This window comes from Dama dama, chromosome 4 (assembly GCF_033118175.1).
Source record: "Dama dama isolate Ldn47 chromosome 4, ASM3311817v1, whole genome shotgun sequence".
Taxonomy (NCBI): Eukaryota; Metazoa; Chordata; class Mammalia; order Artiodactyla; family Cervidae; genus Dama; species Dama dama.
Window position 1 is genome coordinate 55,389,199 of NC_083684.1, and position 18,032 is coordinate 55,407,230.

Sequence of the window (18,032 nt, forward strand, 5' to 3'; positions counted from 1 at the left end):
TGTCCAGAGGCCGACTGACCGCTCCCCCACCCAAACCCTTAGTGGCAACCAGTGGGGCCAGAGCTTTTCCAGACAGAAGTGTGAGGGGGCCGCTCTATGCAGAAACAGCCCAGGCAGCTGGTTGAGAGTCACCTTCAGATCAGTCATCAGTGGTCTGACCAACATCATCTTGATTGTTTTCGGGACAGTGAACCTTCAGGTCCAGGGTCAGTTCGATTGCTTGACGAGAGGCCAGACAGGAAGTTCAGGCAAGGCTTTATTGGGGCTCTGGGTGCAGGAGGAAGGGAGCCAAACAAGTGACAGGTTCCCCTGGTTTGCACCCCAGGAGGGTGGGGGGAGGGTGTCAGGGCATGCGGGGGACTGTGGTCCCTGAAGTGGGGCGAGTGCAGGCTGGGTCAGGGGTTGGGCTGGAGGGGTGAGATCGAGGTCTGCCCCCTCCCCACACCCTTGGTGGGGTGTGTGCAGGCATCACAGCCAGGCTCCCGCTTTTGTTCTCCAGCTGGGACGTGGTGATTGGGTTTTTGATCTGCTTTCCTATCTTGTGCATCATTGGCCCCAACTGTTCATGTGGGGTCTTCCTGAAATAGGGACTGAACTCTTGTCCCCGAAATTGGCGGGTGGACTCCTAAGCACTGGACCGCTGGGGAAAGCCGGTACAATATATACAGAAAGGCCAGATCTGGGCCTCCTGTGGCCCTGGGCCTAAAACGTTCACATCAGGAAGCCTGCGGAAGGTTTCTCTGTCCCTTTCATCCCCCTCACTTCATCCTCTAGGCACCCATTTCTCCTCTGGGCTCCACTGGTATACTTCCTGATTGGGATGTGATTTGGTTTCAGAAATGGCCTTCTCAAACCATGCAGTGCCACCACAGCCTCTCTGAATATTCAGCTACTGAGCAGGATTGTCTCCAAACCTGTCTGGTCTCAAGTCCACAATGTGAGCCTGCGGACCTCCACTCCCCTTCCCGTTTCTCTGAACCAGATGTGCACTCCAGGCGCCTGGCCTCCACCCCTGACAGAGGGCTCCTGTCGACTCCCACCCCCACCCCTGCGCTTTCTCCTGCTGGAGACCCGCTCCCAGGCTAGTGCCCACGGTAGAGACCCTGGGCTGGACATCAGGCAGATCCTGCCAAAGAAACAGACCATCCACTGCACCGCATGTACTTATATCTTTAATTTAGTCCGGTATCAGATTTTGATTTTTTTTTTGTTTCTTCTTCGTGTTGTAGATGGAGGTCACCACGGGTCGGGGGAGTGGGGCATGGACAGGGTGTTTGGGGATGTGAGGAGAAGGAGTCTCATGGGTTGGATTCAGAAATAAGGACGTGAAGCGGAGAACGTGGCGATGTAACCATCTGCAGCCCTTCACGTGGAGCATTCGTGAGGCACGAGGCTTCCCATTTCAAAGAAAACTAAAGATTCAGCAAACTTACAAGATATAGCTTTGGAGGGAAAAGAAGGCTCACACGTCAGGCAAATCCCAGTGCACAGATCTGTATCTCAGGTGCACGAAGGAGGGCACCTTCCAAGGCCCGAACCTGGGCTCTTGTCTACCACTCAGAAATGAAGTGTCCCAGGAGACACACGTGCCGACAAAGCAGCAGATCTTCTTGGGAGAGGGCACCCAGGTGCAGAGCCGTAGTGGAAGGGAACCCAGGAGAACAGCTCTGTCACACAGCCTGCAGTCTTGGGTTTTATGGTGATGGCATTAGTTTCCGGGTTGTCTTTAGCCGATCATTCTGACTCAGAGTCCTTCCGGTGGTGCAGGCCTTCTTCAGCCCAGATGGATGCCAGAGAGAAGGATTCTGGGAGGTGGTCGGACATGTGGCGTCTCCTTTGGACCTTTCCCAAACTCTTCCTGTTGGTGGAGGCTCATTAGTCCCGTGTTCCTTGCCAGCACCTTCTGTCGAAAAACAACTCATGGCAATGGTTACTAGGTGCCTGGCCAGGGTGGGATCAGTGAGCTTCCTCTAACACCCTGATCACCTGCACCATCTCCACTTAGCTGCAGAGGAAAGACTCAGCAGGCAGCTGAGAAAAGCTGACCGTTCCTGGTTAGAACAAGGTGAGCAGTCTTTGCCAGAAGACCGCCAGGGTCCCACTGACCAGGTTTTGTCTGAAGGACACTGTAGCCCTGAACGGCTTCCACCAGAAGGACACTGTAGCAGTTGAATATACTCTGTGAAATGTTCCAAAGAAGAAGAGAACGACAAACAAGAGGCACAGGAAGCATATGAGCAAGCTATGCCTGCTGTGCTGCGAAGAAACAGCAACTTGAGAGGCAAAAAAGGAGAGAGGAGAGGCTCCAAGGCTCTCCAAAAAAAGAAAATGCAAGTGCTCGAAACGTGAAGCCAAAACACTCACAGTGGCCAGACAAATTCGAAATCACAAATGGAGTATTTTCTAAGAAAATACAGGGGAAGAATTAACGGGAAAAATTTAGGGTACAAATATGTACTTGATGTTGAGTACTTTTCTATAGGGAATGTCCCTCCTAACACGTAACTAGATTTGTCAACATAATCTGGGTTGCAAAGGGATAGAATAGAAAAAAAAAAAAAAAAAAAGGTGTAGAAGTCGTACCGTTTTCAAATAGTTTCAATTCTCGTTCATAGTTCAGTTGATCGGTTTCCTGGAGATGCGACAAGGACGTCAAGGATCATTCAACAAAACATTTCCAAGTCGCTTCATGCCGGGGTCCAGCCCCAGCAGGATCCAGGGGAACCCTCAGGATGAACGGCGTCGGTGAATGAGAGAGACAGAGAGACAAACCTCGGGGTTGAGTCTGGAGTTTATTTTTGCATGGCCCCTTTATACCCTTAACAACATCTTTGGGGGAAGTGCATGTTGCTTACACACAGGTCACCTCAAAACATTACAGCAACTTGGCCTTCAACAGAAACTGGATATCACCCACATACTTTTCGTTCACGAGAGTCTTTCTTATCTATTGGCCTTCAGGCCTGCTAACATTTTATGGCTTGCACCTGGTGTGACTTAAGCAACTTCAGTAGCCGACCCTCTTTTTCTTATAATTAATCTATTTTCTTTCTAATAAGTGTCATCTCTATGGGAACTAGATAGGATTACATTTTTACAGAACAGAACTGCGAAGGACAGCAGAAGCAGCAGATATGGCACAAAACAGGCTCTTAGTCTAAAAGTTAACTACCTGCAAGAAGTCACCAGCTAATCTCTATCTAAACTATTTCTAAATTTCTAAAGAATTGTCTATTAGGCACATTTGTGGCTATCATATTTGTGGAACTTTTCTCACCCCGCGAAGGGGACTATGCTTAATAGTTTCTTTTGTTAGCGTACTGTGCTTAGGATGTTTAGAACAATCAAGAGCATTTTGTGCAATGAGATCACACATTTATCAAACAAGCCAGAATGCCAGCAAAATGTTTGAATGGAAGCATTTCCTTCATCTCTGGCCCCTTCATAGGGCAGCAGCATCCAGGAGATTTATTAATTAGGGTTTAAGTTGGTCCTCATTCAGTGAAAGAGGAGCAGGAGAACTCTCGGCAGGCAACACAAGAATCTGCAACAGGGCAAACAAGAACAGCAGCAGAAAAGGGGGGAGGATACAGGGTGGGGTAGAGGCCGAGGCCAACCTGGAGGGTCCCTTATCCTAGACGGCGTTGCCTGTCAGGTTCGTTCCCCGTGACCTCGTCATGGATGGGGTCCCGGACGGCCTTGCCTGCCCGGTATTTTCTTCATGACCTCATCACGGGCGGGACCCCACATAACGGCGCCCGGCAACTTCACACGTTGTTTAAACCGGATTTCTACCTATTGCTTCATCAGGTTCTTTCTGAAAGCAATACGACATCTTGGGTGCGATGGAAACGAGAAACCAGGTTCTCATAGCACCAGCAATCTTTCCTGTTAGAAAGCTCAAAATAGATTGCATTGCATGCAGACAAATCAGTTTAATAAATTCCTTTATCACATTTTGGTACGGTAATTCATTTGGCAGAAAGGGCATCATCTTGCCCTCGAGATAAGCCCACACAATGTGGCTTAGAAGTCGCAGGAGTAGGTCTTGCATGAAGGAAGTCGTTCTCGCTAAGTCGCAACACATAACGGATATCTCGTTTTGCTTTCGGTCAGGCTGTGCCTGCGTCTTAATTCATAGAGGTGCCTCAGTGGCTCTGCAGAGAGGCCAGTGTCCTTACAAAGAGAAGTTGAAAGTCACCTAGTGAGGAGAGGCACCGCGCAGGGTGCAGAGACCCAAGGGGACGCGCCAGGTTTTAAAGAGCTTGTGGCCTCTTGAAGGGGGCGTGTCTAAGGCAGAGCTGAGAGCTGGTTGTTTTCAGAAGAGGCGGCAGGAAGTGGCGAGTGGGGTGGGGCCAAGCCGCCTGCTCAATATCGGTTTTTGAATACCCCGGGTGTGTTTGGAGCTCTGGAGGTGGTCTCTGATAGCCGGGGACCTGGACGGGGAGAAGTTCGGCTAGGTGTGTGAGAATCAAATGCGGAGGTGCTTGTGTCTCCATAGAGCTGAGAAAGCTTGCTAGGACTAGTGTCGTTGCACCTGAATCCCTGGGCACGCAGTGGCCATCAGAAGCCGTGCAGAGACTCCAGATGGCGGCAGATACTTTCCCAAAGCTGCTTTGGTGCAGGAGTCTCTGAGGGCACTGACGGGCCTGTGTGTTGACTCTTCAGTTGGAAGGAAAACGTGTAAATGAGCACTGGGTTGCCTCAGAACCCCAGGAAAGGACTAGAAGGTGTGAGATGTCTGTGTCCTTAGCACAGAAAAGGTGCTTGCACTGCATCTCCTTGAAGGCGGATGTCATCCTGTATCCTCACACGGCTACCGAGAGAAGTGTGGTGAGTTTGGCTGCTCCCCACTCCAAACAGTAGACAAGCCAGGTTGGGTGAAAGGAAAGTTTGCCCTATATCAATGCCGGCAGGTCGGGGGGAGGATGGTGGACACCTGTCCAAAGGCCTTCTGACTTATACCCGAACCAAACCCTTAGTGGCAACCAGTAGGTCAAGAGCTTTTCCAGACAGAAATGTGTGGGGGTCGTTATGTGCAGGAAGAGCAGAGTCATCTGCTATATTTTGAAAAAAAAAAATAAGAGAGAATTAGTTAAGACTTGTTATCTGCCTAACCAAGGTTTATAATATCTAATTGCTAGTGAGTAATTCCTGTATCGACTGTCCCTCCTAACAGGTAACAATTTTTATCATAAATTGCATTCTGACAGAAAACAGTGGAAACTTATGTCCTTCGTGCAGTCTCACCATCATGAAATCAACATCTCCACTTGGTGCTTTGGTATCTATAATGTGGCTCACGGGATATGACTCAGAATATTATCTATAGCCCTTCAGAATCAACTAAATGTCCTTGACTGTGCTTAATGACTATGTCATTATTATTTAGTCTCCTTTGACTGTTTTCCTTTGCTTTCCCATCTCTCACTTCTTTGATTGCAGTCGTTCTTTGACTACAGTTTTCCACTGACAGAAGTCAGGCAGGTACATGGTAGGGAATGGGGGGCAAGGACCTTAGGGTCCTGGTCCTGCTTTGAATACCTGTGCTCCTGGAGAAAGGGGGATGCAGCTAAGACATTGTCTGCCCAGAGGGTGTGCAGTGGAGATGGTGAGGCCTTGGGTACCTGTGGGAAGCCTGGAAAGGGGGATTTGTGTCCTTCTGGGAGTGGAGGCAGTCTTAGATGAGAGACTGTTGACATAGGCACTGAACAAAACAAAACATGTGCCAATTGTTGACTGAACAGAGTTAGTGGTTTTGATAATATTGGATGTTGGGTCTGGGGGCTCTAATAGATGAAGCCACAGTATTATTCATAGTCATCCAGTATGGAATGGCCTAAATTTTTTCCCAAAATTTCGGCTATGCAAGGTTCGGCTGTCAAATGGAGAAGTGGGGATAATCACCCCTTTAGTAATCAGGGTTTTACAAAATTTTCATCTTTGAAGACTATGTTTTCATTTACTTTGGAGCACATTAACTGTTTTAACTGGGGGGGGGGGGAAGGTCCCTAGGATATTGTTTTAGGAAACCAATTTGCAATCACAAGAAAATAGGTTTAATTTTAATGTATGTTACAGTGTCTCTGCCCATAAAGGATATTTTAAAACAATGGCTAGTATGACTATGGGAAATTTAGGCCAGGCATCAGTTAAAGTGAAACATTATATTCTTCTCTTTTATATGTAGTTGGGCTTCCCTGGTGGCTCAGATGGTAAAGAATCTGCCTGCAGTACAGTAGATGGGGTTCCATCCCTGGGTCGGGAAGATCCCCTGGAGAAGGGAATGGCCATCACTCCAGTGTTCTTGCCTGGAGAATTCCATGGACAAAGGAGCCTGGAGGGCTACAGTCCATGAAGTTGCAGAGAGGTGGACACAACTGAGCAACTAACACTTTAACTTTTCATGTGTAGTTACCTGCATCGCCAGCAGATTCTTAACCACTTAGTCCACTAGGGAATCCCCAGATGTCTTTTTATCCAAGATATTTCTGCAAACACTTGGACACACAAAACTCCTCATATATACTATTTATTAAGACAGGATCACACCTGGGTATGAATGTGGCTCTGACTTCTGTGCTTTCATTTGTAAAAGCATGAGGCAAACCAAACATCAGGGTCTCTTACTGGTAAAGAATGAGTGACTGGATGTGGCGGGGGGAACAAGCTTGCAGTCAACGCTGATTCTCTCCAGGCTTGAGTGCCGTGAAGTTACAACCCCTAAAACTTTCAGAGTGCATTTGGTGCAGTGAAAGTTGCTTCAGTTGTGTCCAACTCTTTACAACCCCATGGACTGTAGCCCCCCAGGGTCCTCTGTCCATGGACTTCTCCAGGCAAGAATACTGGAGTGGGCTGCCATTCCCTTCTCCCTGACCCAGGTATTGCATTTCAGGCAGATTCTCTATCATCTGAGCCAGTGAACTTAAAGTATGTCTAAATGACTCAGCCTTGGGGAAGATGAATAATCTCTGAAGAGCAGGGCTGCAGGCACTGACATTGGGTTCATTTAAATCTGGGCACATGGGACCTAGAATCCAGGAGGTTCTAGATGACCTCTGTGCTCACAAGGCTCCTGCTATTCAGAGCTGTGGCTGATTCCCTCTGGGTAGATTCTGGGGAGAAAGGGCTTGTCTCTGATGAGGCTGGTGTCCCTTCCCTTGTCCTCAGCATCCCCTTTCTCACCCACAGCTTCCTAGTCTCTGTCTCCAATCCCTGCCCACATTATGCCCTCCTGGGGCCCATGTTGAAGCCTCCCCTAGCCTCAGTCTACCCTTTCCCATCCTGCCTATCATATTGTCTAGGCAGTCGACAGCCCTCCTCTGCTTGCTGAGCTCCTGATCAACAACGTGCGAAAAGGCAGGACAGAAGTGGGAGCTGTCTGTGTTGCTGGAGTGGATCAGCTCAGAAATCTTGCTAGGAAAGGAGGGCCCCAGGAAGGATTTACAAGGTAGATCACACTTGTGTTCTGTAGTGTTTTAGGTTGCTTCAACAGGACCGCCATGCCTGGACATGTGAGACCTTCTCCAGCAGGTGAGTTTACTCCATCTCCAGCCCAGATTCTCACCCGAGTGGTCTAACCACAAATGAATGTTCCCCACCGTCATTTCCTGTTATTGCAATATTTTTTTTCCTGTGTGTTTTTTTTTGTGTGTGTGTGTGCACTGGGTCTTTGTTGTTGTGTGTGGGCTTTCTCTCTGCTGTGAGTGGAGGCTACTCTCCAGTTGGAGTGTGCACACTTCTTGTTGTGGCGGCTTCTCTTGTTGTGGAGCATGGGCCCTAGGCAGGCAGTCTTCAGTAGTTGTGGAACACGGGCTTAAATGCCCCAAGGCATGTGAAATCTTCCCAGACCAGGGATGGAACCCATGTCCCTGCATTGGCAGGTGAACCATTAAAAAAAAAACCCACTGGAGCACCAGGAAGCCCTATATGTATCTTTCTTGGTACATGTAACTCTTCTTCATTTCAATGGTAGATTGAATCCTACTGCTGTTGTGTAACCACTAAGTTGTGTCTGAATGTTTTGTGACCCCATGGATTGTAACCCGCCAGGCTCCCTGAGATTTGCTAGGCAAGAACCCTGGAGTGAGTTGCCCTTATCTCCTCCAAGAGATCTTTCCAAGCCAGGGGTCGAACCTGTGTCTCTTGAATTGGCAGGCGGGTTCTTTACCACTGAGCCACTGGGCAAGCCCAGGAGGACCCTGAGGTGTACCAAAAAGGGACTCAGAGCCAGGCCAAGGGAGATGATTGGCTAAAGGAAATCCAGAAGAAATGCCGCATAGAAGTGATTTAGCTACCATGAGGCCCGACCCCCCCACTCTTTCTGAGCCCTCTGGTGTGTCTGTCCACAAGCACCCTTTCCCTCCTAAGAAACACTTTGCTTGCGTCACCACTTTCCATCTCTAGGTGGAGATTCACCGCTACATAGATAATGAGTCAGGGTTTGTCACGGCTATTCTCCCTGGCGGTCTGGTGGTCAGGATCCAGTGCTCTCCCTCCACAGCCCGACCTCGGCCTCTGGCCAGGAGCCGAAATCGTGCTTTGAGTCACTGCAGGCCGAGGTCAGCCTCCTGCCTGGCTGTGTGCTGACCTCCTCCCCCTGCTGGGCTGAGGCTCCAGCCAGGCACAGGGCAGGGGAAGGGCCAGATCTGGAGGAGCAAGGCCAAGGGATCTGAGCCCCCTGGGGCTGAGGGCTGGGGAGGTTTTCAAAGGGCACATTCTGGAGGGGAGTCTGAGGGGCTCAGTGTGGGGCGCAGGGGTAGCGCTGTGGCCCAGACCCGGGAGCTCGGAGGCCAGTTCCTAATCTGAGCAGAGGGGCTCTGGTGGTCTTGAGAGAAGTTGGGGGTGCACAGGACCCAGACGCCAGTCTTCAAGGGACTGAACAGGGTCAGAGCAGAGGGAAGGAGAAGCTCTTGTGAACCCTTAAGGAAATGCATTATTGTGTTAGAGGACTTATCACTGTGGGTTGTTTATGACCAAGATTTCAGTTTGCTTATGATTTATACTTCCCAACTCTGCCTGCCTAACCAACAAGACTTATTTGAACCTGGAGAGACATCACTAACATGATGGTAACAGTGTTCAGGAGACAAAGATTACCCAGCTTGCCTTCCTGTATTGGTTCCTCCACTGCAAGAACCAGGAAAAATACAGAAACCAAATATTTGCTGTTACCGGCAACGCACAGATGTCACCTTCCTGCCTGTGTGCCTGTTCAGTCGTTCTTTGTGACCCTTTGGACTGTGGCGCCCCCCAGGCTCCTATGTCCATGGGATTTCCCAGGGAAAAATACTATAGTGGCATGCCATTTCCTACTGCAGGGGATCTTACTGATCTAGAGACCAGACTCGAGTCCCTGGCGTGTCCTGCATGGCAGGCATATTCTTTACCGCTGAGCCACCCTGACAACGTATAGACTTCACCCTAAAGAAATGAAGGGCATCTGAACTCTCCTGTGGCCTCCTGCCTGTTTCTGGGCTGACTTCCTTCTCCTGGAGGGCTGAGATTCCAGTCAGGCGCAGACCAGGGGAAGGGCCAGATTGTAACCAAGCAGGACCCACTGAGGCATTCCCAGAATAAACCCCCAGTCAAGCCCTCCACCAGCCTTTTGTCTGTAGAAACTCTTTCACCAAATAATCCATCTAGGGTCTTCCCTGGCGGTCTGTTGGCTAAGACTCCACCAGTCAAATTCATGGGGTGAAGTCAGGATCCAGGCAGGGGAACAAAGATCCCTCATGCCTTCTGGTGAGGTTTGGGCGGGGGGGGAAGGATAAATTTCATCAGAGCAGTAAGGACATCCTGAAGGGGAAAATGTCAAACAAGAAAAAATAATAAGACTTGAGCCATCAAACAAAGTCAAGGACTTTTCTTCCTCAAGGTCTCTGGATAATATTCTGTGCCTTATGTGTGAGCTATTTTGCAGTTACCAAACCCCCACCAGGCTGAAGAAGTTAACTGCTGCCCACAGCAGGTATACCCCAGACTGGTTGCAACAAGAAGGTTGACGCTGCAGCCTCCCCACTACCTCAACACCAGCCAGGGCTCCATAAACACTAAAGACTCCACATACCCGCTCTAGGCTGGGACTCATGGTCTTGGGGGCACTAGGCCAATGTGGCCTAATTTTCCTAGCAAAGGAGTAAAGCTCTTTCTTTCTACCTCACCCCAAATTCTTTCTTACAGACTTCACTCTGCCTTGGTGTGCAGAGGCTGAATTTTGGTAACAAATTTGGAGTCCTGTGTGGGGTTGGCTTAGGGGTGACCCCATGGGTGTCCCCTGGCTCCGTCACACTCTCTAGATTTTTCCTCCATGCAGCCTCTTTCCAGAAGTTTGGAACAGTGGGAAGATTCCTTCAGAGGCCTGATCCCAGAAGACCCGTGTCAAGAAGGCTGAGCCCCAGTCATACTCGGGGACACCAAGGCGGTAGAGGAGGGAAGAGGAAGGGCCGCCCTAGAGGGTGGGGAGGCCACCTTCACCTCAAGGATGTTCCTCTCTTCCTCCAGCCCATGCCAGCTTGAATTTGGTGCTCCAAGGAATTATTTTGAGGAAGGAGAAAGACAGCGTCTGGGGCATCAAGACATCTTGGTCAGCATCTGGGTGAGTCCCCTGCTACGTATCCGAGGCTCCTTCAACATGTCCATCTGAGGAACATTTGTTTCCATGTGGGGAATGCTGAGTGCCTGTCTGGTTAGTTTTCATGTTGGAAATCCCATGTGTAAGGTCTAAGGACTAAGGTCATGGACGTGGCAGGAACTGGAAGCAGCCACTCTGAGCTTTATGCTTTCTGGTGTCTCTCGCCTGGTATAAGAGTTCCATCAGTTAATGAGGTCTGGTTTGTATTTGGCTCATGGGTGTCTATTCAAAAATGGGAAATGCTCCTTTGATTCCCTCTGATAACCTCCTAGGACACATTTTGGGGGAAGTCTAGTCAACCTACAGAGAAGGCAATGGCACCCCACTCCAGTACTCTGGCCTGGAAAAGCCCATGGACAGAGGAGCCTGGTAGGCTGCAGTCCATCGGGTTGCCAAGAGTTGGACACGACTGAGCGACTTCACTTGAAGTTTACACTTTCATGCATTGGAGAAGGAAATGGCACCTCACTCCAGTGTTCTTGCCTGGAGAATCCCAGGGACGGGGGAGCCTGGTGGGCTGCCGTCTATGGGGTGGGCTGCCGTCTATGGGGTCGCACAGAGTCGGACACGGCTGAAGTGACTTAGCAGCAGCAGCAGCAGTCAACCCACAGGTTTAAACCTATCAACAAGGACAAAATAGTTTAACACTATGGAGTCACAATATTCTTTAGACTTCGGAGAAAATGGTTGAGATGAAACTCTTTTGAAATTTCAGAACTGGTTCCTTTTGCATGTGCAGTTGGAGAGAGATGGCTTGATAACACACTTTAGTTTTCTAGAACACTCACCCTGAGAGAACAAAGATACTCCTAGGAGAAAAGTTGATGTTAAGCCTCACCATGTCCCTGAAGTATTAATACAAACAAGCCCACATGGCCTGCGGTTCAGCCTTGGCTTACTTAGAAGAATTGAAGCCGAGTCAGTGGCAGGGGTGGAAGGAGGGAAGAAAAAGAAGCCTTTGACCTCAAGTGTGTACATTTGACTATTCTCATTGTTTTTCATAAACCGACAAGTTTAAATGCAGTGCCTGATTCATGAAATGTAAAATGATGAAACAGATCTCTGCTCGTGTGTATGTCTCAGTGAGTGTCTTAATCTTTAAAAAATATTCCTGAGACTAACTTTTAAATGAGCTCTATTCCATTGACTTAAAGAAAAATAAGCACTTACAAATTTCTAAGAGTCACAAAATCTGAGAAATGTTCAATATTATTTCTGTGTCTGGTACTGACATCAGTTTAGCTTCGTTAATTATGTCTGATTACTAGAGGCATGAGACACCAACATTTAGTCTCAGCACCAACTTTCATTGTACCGAGTTCTACTGCTAGTCCGTAGGTCACACCTGTTGCAAAATGTGTCAGCACGAAAGTTCATTCACACTGATATATTGTCATAAATATCTGAGATAAATGGTATAAAGCCTTTAGGTAAGCTCTTTAAAAGAATTGTATTTTGTTTTTCTGGATTCTCGGGAATTTAAACAACTAGAGTTTTGTTAAATTAAGTTCAAGGATGAGAATTCATTGAAGATTAAATTAATTTTATATAAAATACTGAAACATTGACTTCTGAATAAGTCTATGTTTACTTACCTTTGCCTTTTATGAAAAAACACTAAATATATTTCAGTTTCATAGTAGATATCTTGTACGATATAAAGAAAAATTTTGCCATAAAATATGTATGTTTTATAGGGTATAAAATTTAATATTGTTAAAGAAAATAAATTGCTTGTTTCTTGGTTTTACGTTTTAAGACATTAAAAATTCAATATGTTTTAATATCTGCTAAAAATATATAATAATAAATTATAAATATATAAATAAATAAAACATTACATATAAAATGATATAATATATAGCATAATAATATATAATAAGAGATTATATAGTCAGAATATATATTATTTTATACAATATATTGATATCAGTATATATTATAATCAGTTCAGTTCAGTTCAGTTGCTCAGCCGTGTCAAACTCTTTGTGACCCCATGAATCACAGCATGCCAGGCCTCCCTGTGCATCACCAACTCCCGGAGTTAACTCAAACTCATGTCCATCGAGTCGGTGATGCCATCCAGCCATCTCATCCTCTGTCGTCCCCTTCTCCTCCTGCCCCCAATCCCTCCCAGCATCAGGGTCTTTTCCAATGAGTCAACTCTTCGCATGAAGTGGCCAAAGTATTAGAGTTTCAGCTTCAGCATCAGTCTTTCCAGTGGACACCCAGGACTGATCTCCTTCATCTTCTCCAACACCACAGTCAAAAGCATCACTTGCTCAGCGCTCAGCTTCCTTCACAGCCCAACTCTCACATCCATACATGACCACTGGAAAAACCATAGCCTTGACTAGATGAACCTTTGTTGGCAAAGTAATGTCTCTGCTTTTAAATATGCTATCTAGGTTGGTCATAACTTTCCTTCCAAGGAGTAAGCGTCTTTTAATTTCAAGGCTGCAATCACCATCTGCAGTGATTTTGGAGCCCCCCAAAATAAAGTCTGACACTGTTTCCGCTGTCTCCCCATCTATTTCCCATGAAGTGATGGGACCAGATGCCATGATCTTAGTTTTCTGAATGTTGAGCTTTAAGCCAACTATTTCACTCTCCTCTTTCACTTTCATCAAGAGGCTTTTTAGTTCCTCTTCACTTTCTGCCATAAGGGGGTGTCATCTGCATATCTGAGGTTATTGATATTTCCTTTATAATACATTAATATGACATTATATATAAATTATGATTTTGATATAATATACAATGTACATTTATAATATATATTATATATATTATATATTGTAATATATTATATATAATATATATAATTTTATATATGACTAAAATATATAATGACATATTATATAATGTTATTATATGTGATATTATATATTATATAATGTTATTATACATTTTAATTTCTATATATATTTTATATAATATATGATATAGTATAAGTAATATATAATTTAAATATGATATCTATTTTATATAATTATAGTAGTATGTACTGTACTTATTGTCATTAATAATATATTAATTAAATATTAATATAAAATTTATTTTAGATAAATTTATAAAAATTTTAAAATTCATGTAAATTTTAAAGATATAAATTATATAAATTTTAATTTATATTAATAGTTAATTAATATAGTATCATTATAGTATATTAAGGAAAGGTTGATGTTGAATCACGCGAAGATGCCGGAGGAGAAGAATTCAATCCAGGGCCAGAGACGAGGCTTGATCACTCAGAGCTTTTGTGTAATAAAGTTTATTAAAGTATCAAAGGGATAAAGAAAGCTTCCGACATAGACATCAGAAGGGGGCAGAAAGAGTACCCCCTTGCTAGCATTAGCCATGGAGTCATATACTCTCAAATTAGATATTACAGTGAATCAAAAGAATGTCTGGAGTTTGTAAAGACCTCACCAGACCTACTGCCATAATTTACATTTTGAGATAACAGGATTAGCCAGAAGGTTTTTTTTCCAGAGACTGTCCTCAAGCAGGATACATTATTGTTATATAATCCTAAGGAATGTAGAGGGAAAAAAAGTTTGTCCTTTCTTCCTCCTTGAGAATTCCAGACCCCTCTCTCCTTGGGGACCCCTGGACTTCCTATCAACCTGCCTAGGAATTGACTCTCTCATCCCCCCTTTGCTTTTAGGAGAATTATGTTGCCAAGGGAAAGGGGCGCCGTTTTCGTTCCATAACTACTTCCTGCTGTTTAGGGGCGTGGTCCCTAAGTTGTTGAGGCAACATATTCTGCTAACCCTCGTATTGAGGGTCTCTCATCCAGGGGTCCCAAGTAATATTTGAAAGAGGCTGTGGCACTCCTAGGAGCTTGGACAACCATTTCTAACTTAAAAGCCTTCATGGACTAGAAACAAATCCAATGACACAGATGCAGGGAGCAAACAACAAAAATAGAACAATCAGAATTATTGTAATTAAGATAGCTTTCCACCCTGGGGAAGTAGTTAACGTCTCCCAAAGTGAAGCAATTGAGGCTTCGGGAGTATCCCTAGCCCCAGTCATCTGGGTCATGTGTTTAGTAAAGTGAGTGACATTAGTGCTCATCTCAGGTATATACGCACAGCACTGGGTATGAAGAATGGCACAAGTTCCTCCTTGCGCGGCTGTCAGATATCTAAAGCCAATCTGTTTTGTAAAACCACCTTTCTAATCTGTGCTTGTTCAGCATTAAGAGCTGAACTAGCTTTCTGAGAACCTTGTAATGCCTGTTGAGTACAATTAGTCAAACCATCCACTCGTAGCATAACATCTGTAGTTCCCAAAGAGGGGACAAACACTGCAGCCAAATAACCATACCAGTGAAATACAGAGCGTGCCCACCGAGTTGTAAGGTGGGGTAAATTAGCAGGCTTCTCTGGAAGCTCTGAAAATATAAAGCCGTGAGTAAAGGCTAGACCTAGGGTGCATTTCCCTGTCCACCCAGGGGGAAGCCATGCCCACAGGTAAGAGCCACATGTCCAATAAGTCCCGTTTGGAGCAAGCCAGCATGACATAGATATCCAGTCCCAATCAGTGCCTGGCCAGACAAAGGGAGGACCTGAATTGGGGTTGGAAAACACGGGAATGATTACATTGCATATTTCCTGAGGCAAAAATCCCAAGGGTTTCCAATCACTATAATTTAAGTTGTTGACTAAATTCTGGGGATGGCTCTATTTGTTCCCAGCAAATAGGGGCAGTAGATATTAGACGTCCTTTTTCAGGAGTTAACCATATAACCTCATCCCATATTTGATAAACATCAGGTAAAAAACCATTAGATTTAGACCTATTTGCCTTGTGTGTAGCAAAATAGTCATTGAACCGAGACAATGTATAATCAAAATTAAACGTCACATTGTGTCCATAGTTAAAGAACAACGTGTTGCACCAGTCCATTATAGGGTTGTTAGACGTCATCAGTTTAAGAAGAGGCATCACATATGATTGTTGTCGAAGGTATTCGCAGACTTGGAGAAAGTCTTTTCCTTGAAGTGGAGATGTCCACCACGGGAAGCCTTCCACTGATGAAGAGGGGAGCGCGCCACAAACCCAGCAGTTAGACCGATTGTGGAATGCAGCATAGGAGTGAGCCCAGGAGAGGAAGGCGTTGTCTTGAGGATCAGACGGCAGACTCAGGATTTTTGGAGTCAGCATAAGTAGGCTCACATAGGTTATCAGGCCCATCTGAAAAGTACAAAGTCAGAGCGTAGAAAGTAAAGACATAAAACGAAGTCACTTAGTTCTGGTCAGGGTGCCACCTCTTAACTCGAGTGTGATGTACCCACGAATAAATTCCTGGCACTCTGAGAGCTGTGGGAGAAGAAAGAATAACCTGGTAAGGGCCTTCCCAGAGGGGCTTGAGGGACTTTTATGAGGACCTCGGTTCCTGGCTTAAATAGAGGCTTGCTTGACTCAGAGGCTGGGTCAGGAGTCATCTCCTGGAGTTCTGTTAATGCCAGTTGAAAAGCTGAGAGCTGAGTTACATAATTAGTTAATTCCAAGGCTTCGGGGTCTATAACAATGTCCGTGCATAAGAAAGGCCTTCGATAAATACATTCAAAGGGGGACAGTCCCTCCCTTTTGGGGACAGTTTGAGCCCTCATTAGGACAGGAGACCCTCCAACTGGCCACCATTCACCGTCTTCCAGTGGGTACTGCGGTCATGCAGTATCACATAGGAAGACCAGGTGTGTCTTCTTTAAGCCCTGGGGATCAAACCTATCCCAGTTTTTCAGGATACAGTTCAAAGGGGTGAGGCTGGAATTGTCAGCTCCCATCTACAAGAGAGAAAAAAAGCAACCAGCGCCCTCTTTGTACCAGAGGCATTCCTCCCTGCTCTAGATGAGGGTGTAGACAGACTTTACACCAAAGCTTTTCTTTCCTGGTCGGACTTAGTCTGTCCCTTACTGACGCAGGTGACATACTCGGCCCTCCCGGTTCTACCACCGAGACGGGGTGGAGATGCACCAGGGGTAGACCTGATGGCATCCCTGACTGACGTCCAGCTCCTCACCATTAACACCTTGCTTACCTCTGATGCCACCCAGGGTGCAATCAGAGTAACCTTCCAGAATGCCTCCCAAGCTAAGACTGCTGGGGGAAACATTCTCGTCACCTGAGTGCCTGTGCACGACCCTCAGTATATTTCTGACCACAATAAGTCTGATACGAACATAAAACTGAGATGTTCCTTCCAAGCATCACCACACCAGTATAAGAGCCTCCTCTGGTCCACTAAAAGCCAGCGTTACCAAAGGAAAAAACCCCATTATAGTTTTAATCTGAGTAACCTTTAACCTCAGAGATGCTTTTGGAGCTAGAGCTTAATCTAGCTTCCAAATTTTCCATGCCTAGTGAGGCTAGGCGCTTCCTGACTACCAATCCAAGTTTGGGACCTAAGTCATAGTACCCAGTAACAGCATAGATCACAAGTCCCTTGAAAGTCTATGATCCGACAGATTAGGTTAGTACTTCTAATTCCAAGGAGTTAGGAGATGGTCAAAGAGACTGAAAAGTTTGACCGAGAAAGGAGAGCTCGGTCCACACGCTTTGTCCATTTCTGGTCGGTCCCCGAAGGAGACATTGGGTGCCTCTTGGCATTGGCAGATGGTATAAACCCCCGACAGGTTTCTGCCATAAGCCGTATGAGGTCACCACGGAACCGCAGAGAAGGGCTCCTCACTTGCTTTGCGCGGGGCATGTCATTCATTCACACAAGCACACTGTAGAGTTAGTGAAGTACAGCAGGAAACATATTCGCTAGGAGAACAAAGAACTAGAGCTCCAAGCATCCTTACCTTGTCCTGAAGAATCCCAGACGAGCCCCCAAGATGAAAGGCTATTGCTGAACCTCAGGAAAGACGCCGGGATTCTTGGCCTCTGGAGGAGAAGAAGAATTCAATCTGTGGCCAGAGATGACGCTTGATCGCTCAGAGCTTTGTGTAATAAATTTTATTAAAGTATAAAGGAGACAGGGAAAGCTTCTGACATAGGCATCAGAAGGGGGCAGAAAGAGTACCCCATTGCTAGTGTTAGCAATGGAATTATGTACTCTCTAATTAGTTATTACATTGAATCAAAAGAATGCCTGGAAGTTTTAAACACCTCATTAGACCTACTCCCATAATTTACACCTTAAGGTAACAGGATTAGCCAGAAGGTTTTTTCCAGAGACTGTCCTCAAGCAGGACACATTATTGTTATATAATCCTAAGGAATGTAGGGGCACAAAGAAGTTTGTCTTTTCTTCCTGCTTGAGAATTCCAGACCCCTCTCTCTTTGGGGACCCCTCGACTTCCTATCAACCTGCCTAAGAATGGATTCTCTCAGACTTACCCAGATGCTGGCCAAGGTGTCTCCATGTCCCCGATGCTTTCTC

General features: G+C 46.1%; 1 protein-coding gene across 7 annotated transcripts in view; it reads left to right on the plus strand.

Moving 5' to 3' along the window:
• The window catches only part of ERICH4 (glutamate rich 4), a 257,702-nt gene that overhangs the window by 69,331 nt on the left and 170,339 nt on the right, over nucleotides 1-18,032 (plus strand). For 4 of the 7 annotated variants that reach the window (XR_009692411.1, XR_009692414.1, XR_009692412.1 and 1 more), the window contains exon 1: nucleotides 4,840-10,597. The gene's annotated coding sequence lies outside the window, so the exon portion shown is untranslated. Of the gene's footprint in view, nucleotides 1-4,839; nucleotides 12,364-18,032 lie in introns of those variants that run through there. The other 3 variants (XR_009692434.1, XR_009692406.1, XR_009692429.1) reach the window with 3 other exon arrangements.